The 16,286-nt window shown below is 46.3% G+C and overlaps 1 protein-coding gene and 1 non-coding gene across 5 annotated transcripts in view; one reads left to right on the top strand and one right to left on the bottom strand.

Moving 5' to 3' along the window:
- The window catches only part of RCSD1 (RCSD domain containing 1), a 97,188-nt gene that overhangs the window by 42,955 nt on the left and 37,947 nt on the right, over positions 1-16,286 (bottom strand). The window lies entirely within an intron of this gene.
- LOC112648998 (U2 spliceosomal RNA) lies at positions 1,856-2,046 on the top strand. The gene has a single exon (XR_003129432.3). It is a non-coding gene; the product is annotated as a U2 spliceosomal RNA (small nuclear RNA).

Consider the following 16,286-nt stretch of genomic DNA (forward strand, 5'->3'; position numbering starts at 1 on the left):
GAGCCCGATGCGGGACTCGATCCCAGATCCCGGGATCACGACCTGAGCCAAAGGCAGACGCTCAACTGCTGAGCCACCCGGGCAGTCCCTTTATTCACTTATCTGAGAGAGAGTGTGAGTGGGGAGAGCGGCAAACAGAGAGGGAGAGAGAATCTCAACCAGACTCCTCGCTGAGCATAGAGCCAGATATGTCTCAATCTCAGGATCCTGAGATCATGACCTGAGCTGAAATCAAGAGTTGGACACTTAACCAACTGAGCCACCCAGGCACCCCATCCATGATTGCTTTCAAAAGAAAGAAAGGCTGCCAAGACCTATAATAAGATAAACATAAAAGAAAAATGTTAAAAATACTGAAATGAGAGTTTTGAACTTTACTCCCTAAATCCTTTTGGAAGGTATGGTTTGAGCAGGGGAACAAATACCTGAAAACAACTCTAGAGTGAGTTGTCAGTCTACTTTTTTTTTTTTTTTTAAAGATTCTATTCATTTATTTGAGAGAGAGAGAGAGAGAGAGAATGAGCATGCACAGGGGAGGGGCAGAGGGAGAGGGAGAAGCAGATTTCCTGCTCAATGGGAAGCCAGATGCAGAACTTGATCCCAGGACCCCAGGATCATGACCTGAGCTAAAGAAGGTAGACACTTAACTAGCTGAGGCACCCAAGCTCCCCTGACAGTCTTCTCAAAATATCAAAGCCAAGGCCTGAGTGTCAGGGGACAGGACACATACCCAGGGAGGGGGAAAAGGAGGAGGTGAAGTCAGTAATTGCGTAAAGATACTGTGTTGTTATCATAATTTCAGACTTTAGGTTATATTACGAAGCTATAGTAATTATCACAGTATGGTACTGGCACAAAAACAGACATAGATCAAAGAAACAGAATATAAAACCCAGAAAGAAACCCACACCTATGTGGTCAATTAGTCTTAGAGCAGAAAAAGAATATCCAATGGGAAAAGGACAATCTCTTCAACATATGGTGCTGGGAAAACTGGACAGCTACATGTGAAAGAATGAAATTAGGCCACTTTCTTACACCCTATGGAAAAATAAATTCAAAATGGATTAAAGACCTAAATGTGAGATCTGAAACCATAAAAATCCTAGAAGAGAGCACAAGCAGTAAGGTCTCTGACACTGGCCGAGCAAGTTTTCTAGGTTATGTCTCCTGAGGCAGGGGAAATAAAAGCAAAAATAAACTACTGGGACTACATCAAAATAAAAAGCTTTTGCACAGTGAAGGAAAAAAATCAACAAAACTAGAAGGCAACCCTATGGAATGGGAGAAGATACTTGCAAATGAGACGTCTAACAAATGGTCAGTATCCAAAAAATATATAAAAAACTGATATAGCTCAACACCCAAAAAACAAACAATCCAATTAAAAATAGGCAGATGACAAGAACAGACATTTTTCCAAAGAAGACATCCAGATGGCCAACAGACACATGAAAAGATGCTCAACATCACTCATCATCAGGGAAAAGCAAATCAAAACTGCAATGAGTTATCACCTCACACCTGTTAGAATGGTTAAAAATAAAAAATGCAAGAAACAACAGGTGTTGGCGAGGATGTGGAAAAAGGGAAACCCTCTTGCACTTTTGGTGGGAATGCAAACTGGTGTAGTCACTGTGGAAAACAGTATGGAGATTTCTCAAAAAATTAAAAATAGAACTAACCTATAATCCAGCAATCATACTACTAGGTATTTATCCAAAGAACACACAAATGCAACTGAAAGAGATGTACACACCCCAATATTTATAGCAGCATTATTTACAATAGCGGAATTATGGAAGCAGCCTAAGTGTCCATTGATAGATGAATGAATAAATAATATGTGACATACATCACTTCTCGGCCTTTTGGCTAAGATTATGTGTAGTATCTGTTCTTATCAGTTTAATATCTGGTACATCCTTTATCCAAGGACAATATATTAAATGGATTTTTGGAATTAGGAGACAGAATAGGAGCTTGCTCTGTCTACTCCACACATCGATCTGGTATTGCAGTATTTCCAGGAATGGTGCACCCTCCTCAAAGGAAATAAAAGTTGCAAAAAAAAAAAAAAAAAAAAAAAAAGGAAATAAAAGCTGCTTAAAATTAAAAAAAAAATATGTGGTATATATACACAATGGAATATTACTCAGCCATAAAAAGAATGAAAACTTGCCATTTGCACCGACATGGATGGAGCTACAGAATATAATGCTGAGTGAAATAGAGAAAGACAAATACCATATGATTTCACTTGCATGTGGAATTTAAGAAACAAAACAAGCAAAGGGAGAAAGACAAACCAAGAAACAGACTCTCAACTATAGAGAACAAACCGATGGTCACCAGAGGCGAGATGGGCTGTGATGAGCACCTGGTGATGTATGGAATGGCCAAATTGTTATAGTGTAAACCTAAAAATAATATAACCCTATTTGTTAACTATACTGGAATTAAAATAAAATGGAAAAAAAAAGATATTGTGTCACTAAGTTAAATATATGCTCTTCAAAGCTGTTTTTAGGTTTAGTAAAATTTAGGCCAGTTTACCCCATTTGGAGGAGCCCTGAATACATTTTTAAGTGCTGTTGCGTTGCTATTACATACTGTCTCTGCTCAAGGAAATGATCAATCTGAAGCCAAAATGTCCCCTTCCAGCTCAGCATATACTCAGAAAAAAAAAAACAAACAAACAACAACAAAAAAAACAAATTATAAGACAAGACAAAGGAGAAACAGGTAATTTCCTTTGGGTTCCAAACCCTGATTTTCTACAGATTTTGGACAACTCACCATATAGCTATTTACATCTTTGGTGATAAATAGATTATGTCCCCAGGGAAGTCATGTGTTTATCAGCTTGGAAAAGGAAAATGAAGACAGGAATGAACACTGATTGAGTGCTTAGTCTGCACAAGGCACATCAAGGATGTACCTTGCCTAATCCCCTCAACAGCCATGTGAAGAAGACATTAATTACTATACTATTAGTCCTGTTTGACAAGGAAACCCAGTAGTGAATAGCCTTCCCAGAGTCATGTGCCCTGTAGTAGCGTTGGGTTCAAAATTTGGCCAGTCTGACTTTTTCCCCCCAAGATCTTTTTTTTTTTTTTAAATTTTATTTATTTATTCATGAGAGACACACAGAGAGAGGCAGAGACATAGGCAGAGAGAGAAGCAGGGCCCATGCAGGAAGCCTGATGTGGAACTCGATCCCGGGATCCCAGGATCACGCCCTGGTCAGAAGGCAGATACTCAACTGCTTAGCTGCTCAGGTGTCCTGTCCCCAAAGATCTTAACCATTTATTCGTGAGAGACACAGAGAGAGAGGCAGAGACACAGGTAGAGGGAGAAGCAGGTTCCCCATGGGGAACCCGATGTGGCACTTGATCCCGGGACCCGAGGACTACACCCCAAATCAAAGGCAGACGCTCAACCACCAAAGACATCCAGGTGGCCCTGGGCAGTCCAATTCTTAATATGACACAGCCATCCTCCCTTCTATGAAATCTATTCATACACCAGATGTCGATGATATGAAGAGACTTTTCCAGTGTGCAAGACCTGTTCTGATCCTGAGTGCACTTCTGTGCACTGTTTCACACCCCTCTCCTGCAGCATCTAAGGTGAGTGTTGCAAGGTCCAATGCCCTCAGAGGCTGGGCAGGCAATGCACAGAAGTGGGTGGGCACTGGGGGAGACCCCTGCCCACTCACACCAAAGGGGTGCCACTCTGCACCAGTCCACCACCTACATGGCTCACACTGAGTCATTTCTCAAAAGATCGTTCACATGATTTGATTTTTCAGGATAAGATTACAAGGCTGACTTGTAAATATAATCTATTGAATTTACTTTTCAATGTCAGGTTAGCTAAAAAGAAAAAAAGAAAGCTTTGCTGGGGAGAGAAAATGCTTGCCTACAGCATATGATCCAGGGGTTTGTTATTTCTGATTTATGGGAAGAATGTTTTATCCTATTTGACCTGTTTTCCTGGGTTATCCCAGGAGGTATCTTTTGGTTTAGTATGTGAATTTATTTTTAATTATTTTAAGGACATCACTGATTCATTGCTCTTAATACTAAATAATATTACAGGCATTATGGGCTCCTCATGGAATTCTATGGGGGGATGAGGGTGCACCACTGTAGACAGGAGAGGGAGGGACCTGTGTTAGAGGTCTGCTCCTGCCCTATGGAGCCACCAGACCCTTTACGCAGTCTAAGTGTTTGTCTCCTGTTCAGTACAACAGATCAGCAATACCCAACTCACAGAATGGTGGTGAAGGTTTTAAAAGAGAAGCTGTGTAATGAAAGTATTCAATAAATATTAGTCACATTCCTTGTGAAAGACAGATATGAGGCTCCATAGATTCATGAGTATTGTTTTTTTTTTTTTTTTTTTTTTTTTTAATTTTTTTTTTTTTTAATTTTTATTTATTTATGATAGTCACAGAGAGAGAGAGGCAGAGACACAGGCAGAGGGAGAAGCAGGCTCCATGCACCGGGAGCCCGACGTGGGATTCGATCCCGGGTCTCCAGGATCGCGCCCCGGGCCAAAGGCAGGCGCCAAACCGCTGCGCCACCCAGGGATCCCCCGATTCATGAGTATTGTAAAATAGGTAGTTTGAGACAGACTATGTTGCTTTACTGATGGTCCCTTCACTTTATAAAAGATTTCCCATCACCAATGGCTTCTCTGGTGCGTGAAAAACACGATGCTTTCCCCAAAGTTTTAGTTTGTGCATAACTTTTTTGGGGTAAAAAACAAGTATTTCTGCCTTTTCAATAGTTGTTCTACAGAGTCTGTCATGATTGTTTGGAGGTGAGAGAACCGTCCTACAAATGAAAAGTAAAGACTAATTTTACTGGAGCTACTGGGCAGCCCTGTCATGAATGCCACAATAGCCAGGGAACCAAAACCCAGAGTGCTGCTGGAGCCAGAGACTTCCTCCTCCCCTCTCTCTCTCCATTGGCACCTCTCCAGGAGGTATTAGGAGCAAACCCCCGCTTGCACCACAGGTGAATGGTGGGAAACACAAGCAGGTTATGGAGGGGCCATGTAGTCACCTTGCCTCGCCCCAAGGGGATTTGAGGTCACAGCAGGGAGACGTTTTAGAAATCTCAGGAACAGAGCTGATTATGCCTTTCTGACAGCAAGACCATAGGAAACACCTGTAGACAGCAGGAAACTAGAGAAATTAAAAATATCTGCTTCATCCCTAAAAAATAAATAAAAGAGGAAAGTAAATTGGTCTCTTTTCTTCACAGGGAAAACAAACAAGGCAATATCTGGTTTGAGCCATTTCCTCTCCACAAAGCACATCCCTCCTGTGGGCCACCCTTCCCGGGCAGAGCTGGGCCTGGCCCATATGCTGCAAAAGCCCAGGATATCCGGATCCTGAGGTGGTCGGCAGAGAAGGTCTCGAGCGGGTTCCAAGTCACCAACCTTGAGATTTCTTTTGCAGGAGTGGGAGACTAAGGAAGCTGAGCTCATTTCCTTGGGGAGAGGTGTAGCCTCCAGCCAATGTTTGAACAAATGGGCCCTGTGCTCTTCCTTCGCAGTTTGCCTAACCCCTGGGAGTCAGTGTCTGGGAGCCACGAAGATCAGGGACAATGGGCCCCTTTGGAGAGGGAATGTTGGGGCTGCTGGATCAGGTGAAGCGCAGGAGCACACCTGCAGGGGGTGGAGTGAGGAAACATCCCATTTCGCTCCCTGTCCCCTGCCTTCCCACATCCAACAGATCACCAAGCCTAGTTAATCTGCATTTCTGGTTTGGCCTCCTCATTCTCACAGTGGTCACTGCACCTGAAGGCCCCCATCACCTCTCCTGTGGTTGTGGAGAGAGATTATGGTCACTTGACCTCTTTGCCTCTGCTCTTCTCTCTCCTGTCCATTCCCCCCTCTGTTGCCCAGACTATCTTAAATCTGTCTGATTATGTCTTTGCGTGACTTACCTACTCTATAGTCCTTACTCTATGATCAGATCATCTCCGTATAGAATATAAGGCCCCTGTCCATCCCTTCTCCATAAAAGATTACGTCTTCTCAATAATGACAACCAATAGTTACAGGGCATTTACCATGTACCAAAAATAATGCCTAGGGCTCAATAAAGATCTCATTTGGTCAACCTCCAGCCAGCCAGCCAGGCATTATGATCATCATGGGATAGATGGGAGATTTGGAGCTTAGAGAGGCTACATAACTTGCTGAAGATGACAACGCTGTGGTGGAGCTGGCAGGCTGACTACATGCCCTGCTCTTCCCACCACGCACCCCTGCAATGCCTCCAGCACGTTACCCGTTTTCATGCCTCTGTGTCTTTGCACATGCTGTTCCTCTACTTCAAAAGCCTTCATCCTTAGTCCCTCCATCTGGGTAGCTCTTCTTCATTCAAAACCCAGCTTCTTGCTTCCTTCAAGAAGCTTTTGAGGATCTCTCCCATTAAACTTCCCTAGCTACAACGAGCTGCCTGTCCCTCTCAATGGTGTGACCCCTGCTGAAGGTATGTACCATAGATTTTACCTGGGCCTCCCCGCTTCCTAGCAGAGTGGCCAACTCATAGTAGGTGTGCAACAAATATTTATTGGCTTGAAAGCATCAGCCACTGGATAAAGATAGACGTTCTAGTTTCTGGATCAAGTCTCCAGGCCTCGGGGTCTTTATCTGTTTGAGGAAACCAACAGCTCCTCTTCTATACTTCTAATGCGGCTAAGGTCTGTATTTTTTTTTAAGACTTTATTATTTATTTGAGAGAGAGAGAGAGTTTGAGCCAGCAGAGGGAGAGGGAGAAACAGGTTCCTCACTGAGCAGGGAGTCTGATGCAGGGCTTGATCCCAGGACCCTGAGGTCATGACCTGAGCCAAAGACAGATGCTTAATCAACTGAGTCACCCAGGCACACCTAATGTCTGTGTTTTAGAAACTCTCCCAGGTGACTCTAACATGCATCCAGGGTTGAAAATCATTGCTTGATCTAAAGAAGACTTAGCAGAGGAAGGCTGCCAGGATAGAAGCTCACTAAGGGAAATCACACAACATGTTTATGCATGTGAAATGTCTGTAAAATAAGCACCCAGAAGGCAACCAAAGCAGGTAAACTTCCAAAACCAAGGGAGAAAATACTAACCCAAAGTTATTATTTGGGAGGACACAGAATGTTGACAGTCAGTACTAAAACGTAAATTAACTTTAAGGTCCCTTTGCACAACCATTACATCGGCAAAATATGTCATCATGATAAACAGCCAGAGTTGCCAGGATTTTGGGGAAAATTGTTTCTTTAAAAATTGCTCTTAGTATTACATCTTGATTAATTCTGGTCCTCTCTTGAGACAATGGTCTGGCCCTGTGTAGCAAGAGCTTGAAAATGCCTCACTCTATTTTTATAATAAATGTTAAGGAAATAAAGAAGAAAACATGCAGTTTATACAAAATTATCTACGATACTGCTATTCGCATAAAGGTGGAAAATTAGAAACCATCTGAATATTAAATTTGAGAGAACAGTAGGAGTAAACTATAGAGCATGAAGGCAATAAAACACTGGGCTCCTATTAAAAATGACAAGTAGTTAACGTTCCTAACACAGAGATGTGTACGGAACAAAAAAAAAATCAGGGCTGAGAAATCCAGTGTTTTGTATGCAGTGATGAGACTCACAGAAACACATCAACTTTACAAACTTACATTTGTAAATTGACAAAGACAAGGGGTGCCTAGGTGGCTCAGTTGGTTAAGTGTCCAACTCTTGATTTCAGCTTGGGTCATGATCTTAGGGTTGTGGGATGGAGCCCCACGTTGGGCTCTGTACTCACAGGGCAGTCTGCCTGAGATTCTTTCTCTCCTTCTCCCTCTGTCCCATTCCTGTTCACATTAAATAGACAGATAAATAAATAAAATCTTTAAAAAAAAATTGACGAAGATGAGAGTGAATTTGGAAGCATGGGCCAAAAAAAAATTGTTCATCAGCTTTGAAGTTGTTCACAGTTTTCATAATTAGAAAATGTGTGTCCCCAGCTGGGGCAGCAACTGGTCAGTGTCTCTCGTGGGGGGGGGGGGGGGGGGAGGGAGCCAGGCCTGGTTCCAGGCTGACAACTGCTTGTATCTTCACCTAGGCCTCCTGCTGAAAATACACTCCCATATCTGGTCATGGTGAGGTTTCAACTTTAAAGGGGCCCAGTTCCCTTTAAACTCAAGTCCTCCCCTGTCTGGATGATAAGAAGGACATCAAGGGCTCAGGAGAGTGAACAGAGCTAGGAGCCAGGCTGGGGGAACCTCCTCCCAGGGCCTGGAAACAGGGCGCTGGTTCCTGTGGGAAAAGGCACTGGGGACTGTGTGTGTGAGAGGAAACATCTGGGACCCACCCCCAGATAAGACAGGAGATGGGAGGAGAGCAGCCCTTGAGGAACGAGTGGGAGGGGGCCCGCCACAGCCTCTGCCTCCTCCTGCCAGCCCCCATGCCCTGTTGACAGAGGGCAGATAGGCATGGGTTGGTTCATGCCAGCCGTGGTCCTTCCAGGCCTCACCCTTCATCCCGGCTGGAGAGACATGGTGTCCCACATCGAATGGTGACTGGGGAGGAAGAGCCCCACAGTAATGAAACTCCCCACAGGGTGATGGTGAGGAGCAGTGAGGTTCCAGACAGGGGCACCGGCACGGGTAAAGGCCTGCAAGACAGGAAGCTGGGAGAATTTTCCAGAGCGTCTGTTAAATGCCATGGTTGCAGTCCCCAGCACTGCACTTTGCGTCAGCAGGAGAGGGGACAAGAAGGTGGCGGAAGCTGTGCCTGGGTGAGGGGAGCCAGGCAGCAACCTTGCCAGTGCGGGGCTCAGTGTGCCCTGCTGCCCTGCTGCCCTCTTTCTAGGATATGGCCCAAGGACAGGCATGACAGAGGTAACAGAAGTAGCCAGGCATGGAGTGAACGGTGGGCTCTGGGCCACTGCTCTGCTCTTAGAGCCCTTACAGCTCCATCTCCGCCCCGTGGCTGTGGCTGGGCCGTGACCTCCATGGCAACCTGTCCTCACCCACGGCTGGAAGGGAGGCTCCGCATCTGGGGTTTTTTTTAATGGGCTGAATGGTGTCCCCCAGATTCATATGTTGATGTCCTAACCCTTAATACCTCAGAAGGAGACTCAGGAGACAAGTCTTCAAAGACAGAGTTAAGTTAGAAAGAGGTCCTCAGCCAACGTGGTTGGTGTCCTTATAAGAGAAGGAAATTAGGACACAATCTTAGGGAGGGGAGACCTCATGAAGAGACAGGAGAAGACGCCCATACTAAAGCCAAGAGGAGAGGCCAGCTCTGCTGACACGTTAACCTCAGACTTCTGGTGTCCAGAGCTGTGAGGAACCATACTTCTGTTGTGTCAGCGGCACCTTGTGATGGTGGCCCTAGCAAACTAACAAAGGCATTGAATCTCGCCCCAAGACCCCCTCACTCCAGCAGCCTGTGCATGCTCTTGCTCTGCAGGAGGTCAGGACCAAGTGCCTTACATCCCTCTCCCCTACCAAAATTGCCCAACTTCACACAAGCAGAGACTTTGGCTGGCCTGGAATTCTGGCCTTCCCTGCTCCCTGCTCTGTTTTTGTTTTTTAAGATTTTATTTATTTATTCATGAGAGACACACACAGAGAGAGAGAGAGAGGCAGAGACATAGGCAGGCAGAGGGAGAAGCAGGCTCTATGCAGGGAGCCCGATGTGGGACTCGATCCCGGGTCTCCAGGATCACACCCCAGGCTGCAGGCAGCGCCAAACCGCTGCGCCACCGGGGCTGCCTGGTACTTTTGTTTCTAAAACTCAAAACACTTCACTGGACAGAAGAGGGGTCCCTGGAGCTCCTGAACTTTGCCCTTGACTGTGGCTAGAACAGAGTCCCTGGCAGGAGTGATGGGGCAGTGGTGCCCCTGGTATGGACAACAGGCCTTTCCTCCCCAGGGCCTCCTGGTGGGCGTCAGGTCAGAGCCGTCCAAACACTAGAGAGCCTGGAGTCCGGAAGTCCTGCCAGCCCCCGCCAGTTTCCTCGGTGTGGCTTCAAACATGGCCTCTGCCTCTGAGCAGAGTGATCTGGGCTGGGCCCAACCTGTTCTTTGATCTAACAGCTGCCCTCAGCTTCAAAGGCAAACCACAAGAAGAGGAGGAAGCAGGGACCCAAGCAGAGGTGCACACCCTGTGGCTTCCCCACCCTCACCCACCCTCCATGCCCCACCCCCTCTTTCTCTCTCTCTGGCTCCAGGGGGCCTACCTCTCTTTTGAGGGACTAAGTTATTTCCAGATATTTCCCTATGTTTTCCAAAGCACAGAGGTGACAACACCCTGGATCTATGGCATCCTTTTTATCTTCTCCAAGGTCTTGACTATGGACATATTTTCTCACTGAATCCTCCTAATAAGCCAGACAGGGATGGAATTATCATCCAGGTGAGGACCCCAAATCTTGTGGCATTGATCCCAATCAAGATCCCACAGTGATTGAGTGATGGTATTTAGTCCAGAGCCCTGAACTCAGTCACCACTGTGGCTGGCTTCTTCCAGCTGCAGTGTAACACTCACTTGGCTCTCCTCCCGCACACACAGTGTAACTTCACAGGCCCGGGAGGCACATGTGAGTTGCCTTTCATTATGGACATAGAAACCCAGCCCCAGGTCTGTCCTCTCATTAAATGCTATGGTGGCACCTGGGCATCCCATTGGACCACAGGCCCCTGGAAATGGCTGTTCCTTCCCTTAACCCTCAGTGAGGCTTGTAGGGAGAAAGTTCTTGGCCCTGGGAGGAAGGGTCCCCCTCCACCTCCCTCAAACCCCACGGTCCCTTCTGAAGCATGGCTTGCTTGACCTCTGGTCTGGATGACTGACCAGCCCCCTAAAGGACCCCACGGTCTCTCCAATCCATTCTGCAAACCTCAGCACAGAGAACTTTCTAAAATGTAAATCTGGTCATATGACTTCCTCCCCCCCCCCCCCCACATTGCTCTGAGAATCAAATGAGTGGTGACCCAAAGAGGTGGCTTTGGAGAGCTTTAAAGGTCCCCATGATCTCATCAGGAAACATTCAATTTATGTTAAAAAGTCTGAGCTATAAATGCAGCTTCAAGGATCTCAGGCTCCCCCTCGCAGCTGGGACTGTGAGCTAAGTGCCTCTGCAGAGGAATCCTTAGGCCTCCACGACCAAGTCTGAAAGAGGCTCCCAGGGTCTTGCCTGGTCTTCCACTTCACGCACTCCCCGCTCTCCTGCTTTGGCATCCCCAGCTGGAACATCCTTCACTTCGGATGCTGCCCATCACCTCTGCCTGCCGCACATGGAGCTCACATGCTAAGTCCTCTGGGTCACACCAAGATCTGTGTCCCGAGCGCAGGTCTGTAAGGATAGGTGATGATGCTGTTGCAATCACTGTTACCCTTCTGACTTCCTTACCGGCTTGCAAGCTCCCTGAGGGCAGAGCCCAAGTTTTATTCCCTTTAGGATCAGAATTTCCAGCACCTGACATAGTGGCCACTCAAATATTTATCAAGCAAGGGAGTGAGTCTCTTCAGCCTAATCCAGAACACTCTTGCCCAGGACCCTGAGGCATTTCCTAGGGGCAAGTCCACAGCTCCCTAGAGACCATTCCAAACACTAAGGGTGTTCTGCCCTCATCCAGGGCGGGAGGGGGTGGGGATGTTCTTGGGGCTGCACGTTTACTCTGCCCTGCCTCCCTTTCGCTGGTATGTAATTTCTCATCTGCAGCTGCTCTGGCAGGAAGTACCAGATTGTTGCTTCATTTCCCACGGTGCCCACAACCCTTTCCTGCCCTCTCCTCCCCTCCCTGGGGTGGAGGACCCACAGGAGTACCTGGGAGGACAGGGCTCTGTGCTGACCCAGGCGCCAGGGGCGGCTTTCTGTTCACATTCCCTTCCTGGCACATCTCACTGAGCTTATAATTTGTGCCCACTAGGTACAGTGAGCCTTTAAGGAAGGAAGGAAGGATGGGGGCCAATCTGGCAACATTTATTGAGAACCATAAAAGCATCCATGTTTTTTGACCTAATAATTCCACTCCTGGGAATTGCTTCCAAAGAAATAATTCAAAAGAACAACAAAAAAAGATACATGGGCTGTTTACAGATCTGTTATTTACAATAAGGAGAAAGTAAAAGCAAATGCCATGTCCCAAAATAGAAAAAGGATTAAGGGATCCCTGGGTGGCGCAGCGGTTTAGCGCCTGCCTTTGGCCCAGGGCGCGATCCTGGAGACCCGGGATCGAGTCCCACATCGGGCTCCCGGTGCATGGAGCCTGCTTCTCCCTCGGCCTATGTCTCTGCCTCTCTCTCTGTGTGACTATCATAAATAAATTAAAAAAAATTAAAAAAAAAAAAAAAAAGAAAAAGGATTAAATAAATTATGGTGTATTTGTAGAACAGAATACCACTCAAGTATTTAAAATGAAAATAGGACTATATTGAACAAGCATATTGTCTTGGAAATAATAGTAAGAGAAAAGATACAGGCTTGCATATACACCGATTATAATTTTGTAAGAACTATGTATGTGGCAGAAAGTAATAAAGACACAAAAAGTTGGAAGTAGTTACATGAAGTGGAGTTGTCTTTCCTAGTTTTTTTTTTTTTTTAATGATAAAGGGGATTAAAATTGAGGATCAGAAAGGTGTGAGAAAAAGAAAAAGGAGGATGAATTTTTACGATTTTACCTTAAAATGCCTATTAGTTTAATAATAAAATAACATTTTAAAGCTAAAGCATATACCCTGAACACAAAGTCCTGGGGTTTTCTTTTCTTTCTTCTTTCTTTCTTTCTTTCTTTCTTTCTTTCTTTCTTTCTTTCTTTCTTTCTTTCTTTCTTTCTTTCTTTCTTAAGATTTTATTTACTTATTCATGAGACACACACACAGACGGAGGGTGGGGTGGAGGGGGGCAGAGGGAGAAGCAGGTTCCATGTAGGGAGCCTGACGCGGGACTCGATCCTCGGTCTCCAGAATCAGGCCCTGGACTGAAGGCGCGCTAAACCATTGAGTCCCCCGGGGCAGCCCAAGTCCTGGGTTTTTCTAAGAGGATTTTTGGTTAATTGTGGTTTTAGCATTGTTTTACAAATAATAACAAGAACACCCCTCATTCAGACCTTCCCACTGTGTGTAGAACCTGCGGTCTGATTGCCACTAAAAGCACTTCAAAGACCTTTGCCTGGTGGATAAAGAATCCTGTCCCCTCTCCCTCTGCTCTCTCTATCTTCACTACCACAGTCCCAGTCCCCGGGGCCTCCATTCCTGGGCTTGAGAGACATTAGGGGATGGAAGTCAGGATCCCACCAAGGAGAGACCTAGGGAGGCCGCCTGTGCAGGATAAAAACTCTAGTCCTGCATTGGTGGGGTCTAGAGGGAAAGCCTGAGATGCAGCCTTTCTTCTCGTTAGTTTACATGAAGGTTATGGTGGGTTAGAGTTTCCTACCCTCTGTGTATAAACCAAAGTGCTCCTTCACTGTCCTGAGTCTCTGGTTGTCACTTACACAGGAGGGGTGTCCACACCTCATCTCTGGCTTGATTCTCTCCTTGCAATGGCTCTCACTCGCCCTGCTTTGCAACCACTTCTGTGCAGGTAACCACCAAACCTTCTCTACCCAAAGCCCCTCCAAGCTCCAGTTCTGAGTTCCAGGTCCCAAATGTTCTACCAACCCTTCAGCCCAAACGCAGTGTCTCCCCGCCCAGACCAGCAATGTTCCCGCCCCTACTCCTGGACCAACAGTGGGGTCACTGTGCACTGTGCACACCTGCCTCTCTCACCACTGCCGCCATGGCAGCCTCCAACCAAATACCAAATGCTGGGGATCCTTCTCACAGTTTATTCTGCAGCTTCTTTGCCGCTCCAATCTCAAGGCCACCCCTCATTGGTGCTTTGGCCCCTCGAATGGTACTTTTCAACCTCTAGAGTCTCCCCTTCTGCCCCTCTGTGCGGTGGGACTGGATGAATGGCCTTCTGGCACCCCTCGGAACCCAGGGGCCCCTCTCCTGGAGAAATACACATTTGCACACACGTCCCTGTGCACATACACATGCACGCATGTTTGCACAGACACCCCCTGCGTACATACACATGTATGCACGTTTGCACACACACCCATTCCCTTAAGAGACCCTCCATTTTAATCACTTCAGGTATTCATCATTGCCCATACACATCCTTCATTCCTTCTCTTCGTCACATTAGCTTCTTTTTTTTTTTGAAGATTTTATTTATTTATTCATGAGAGACACAGAGAGAGAGAGGCAGAGACACAGGCAGAGGGAGAAGCAGGCTCCATGCAGGAAGCCCGATGTGGGACTCGATCCCGGGACTCCAGGATCACGCCCTGAGACGAACACAGACACTTAATCGCTGATCCATCCAGGCATCCTGTCACATTAGCTTCTGAACCCCACCATTTCTTTTTTGCCCATGCACCCCTGCCGCCTTTTAAAAAAAATCATCCTAGTATTCAGTGCCTACTCTGAAGTCACCCCTCCCCTCAAGCCTCCTCTAGTTGCACCATTTGAGAATGCTCTTTCTCTGAGAAGGTCCTCCAGCCCCTTGGTCTTGTCGCTTGCATAACAGCCTGTGCCCTGCGTTTATTTGGAGATGCATTGTGTGGCTTCCCACCACCACTACTAAACCTTCAGCTTACTGAGACCCTGTGTTTATATTTGACTCCCTCCGAGAATCTGGACAGCATCTTCTTACAGTAGGCCCAATAAATACATGTGGAATGAATGACCAAATGAATGCATATTTCTAAGCCAGGTCTCATCTATACCCATGCATGACATTTCCCTCAAGCAGAGGACTTTACATTCATTCTAGTTTAATTTCATTAGGTTGGTTTTGGTCCAGCATCCCACTCTATATAAATCATTTTGAACTTGTCATGTAACACATTAACATATCCTGGCTGTGGGTCATTTGGATTCTATTTTTCATCCAAGTCATTAACAAAACTGTTTAACAAGCCAGGGCTAAGGACAGAGCCCTGTGACCTGTCCCTGGAGACATCCCTCAGGAGAAACCGGAGATGCAAAACGTAGCTACACCACCCTTTGGGCAAGGTAGCTCATCCTGTTCTGAATTCATCTAGCTGGAAAATCCTTTGTACTACAAGCGTAGTAACTGAGAAACCAGAATACTCTGGTTGGTCTACGAAAGCACTTACTTCCTTCAGCCCAGCCAGAAGGGCTCTGGTTTGAAGGCTTAGCTTCAAACTCTGCAGTCCCTGCGGCTGTCCTAGCACTCTCAGAATCCCACATCCCATGGTGCTCAGTCCCCCAGCAGCGGCCTCCCACACAGGTGTGAAAGGTGAGGATGGGTCAGGGAAGAGGTAACCAAAGTGAGAGGGAAGCGGAGCAGTTGAGTTGGTCAGATGGTCTCCTTCCCATATCCTCCCTCCTCGTTTCACTGCTCTATCAGGATGAACCCACGAAATACACCTGCTGTCTCCTCTCCTAAATTTGAAATGCATTTATTGAGCCAATGATATCCCCTTCCTCTTGCAGGCTTTGGCTGCCGTGTGAGCCTGCAGCTTGGATTTGCTGTTCCATGCCTGAGCCTCACCCATTTCCCAGTTTCTACCCTGGACTAAACTGTTCCAGCACTGCCCTGAGGACCGGCCAAGGTCCACACACAGTGTACTAACTGCCCCCTGCCCACACACTCTCCAGCTGGAGGAGGCCTTCCGATGTCCTCGTGTCCATCCTGGGTCCCAGTCAAAGCTGTACCAAGAGGTACAGGGAGGCTGTCCTCTTTTAAATGACTGTAAAAATCTACTTATTTATTCCAGCAAACAATCATGTCACACCTATTATGTGCCAGTCATTGTTCCAAGTGCTTTACACAAATATTAACTCACTTAATCCACAGAACTACCCAATCATGTAGGTACTATTACTATTTCCACTTTACAGATGGGAAACCAAGGCACAGAGAGGTCACAAGCTAGTAGTAACTAGAAAAAATCAGGGTTCAAATCCAGCTGTGTGGCTCCTGGGTCTGTGCTCTTAAGCCTTATCTCATGCTGCCTCTCAGGGAAGCAGTGTGAAGCCTGAATTTCATCCTTTGTCCAAAAGGGTGTGTTAAATACATTCTATGGTCATTGCAGGATAACTAGGGCCATTGATGGAGGTTTTTAGACCTTATCATTTAGTGTAAGAGCTACGGGAGAGTGCTTTAAAAATAAAGCATGGTGAAATTGTATTTTCCTTCTTACCATTATGCAGACCAGGGTTTCTTTTGTATATCTTTTTTTTTTTTTTAAAGATTTTAT

The sequence above is a fragment of the Canis lupus genome, chromosome 7, assembly GCF_003254725.2.
Source record: "Canis lupus dingo isolate Sandy chromosome 7, ASM325472v2, whole genome shotgun sequence".
NCBI lineage: Eukaryota > Metazoa > Chordata > Mammalia > Carnivora > Canidae > Canis > Canis lupus.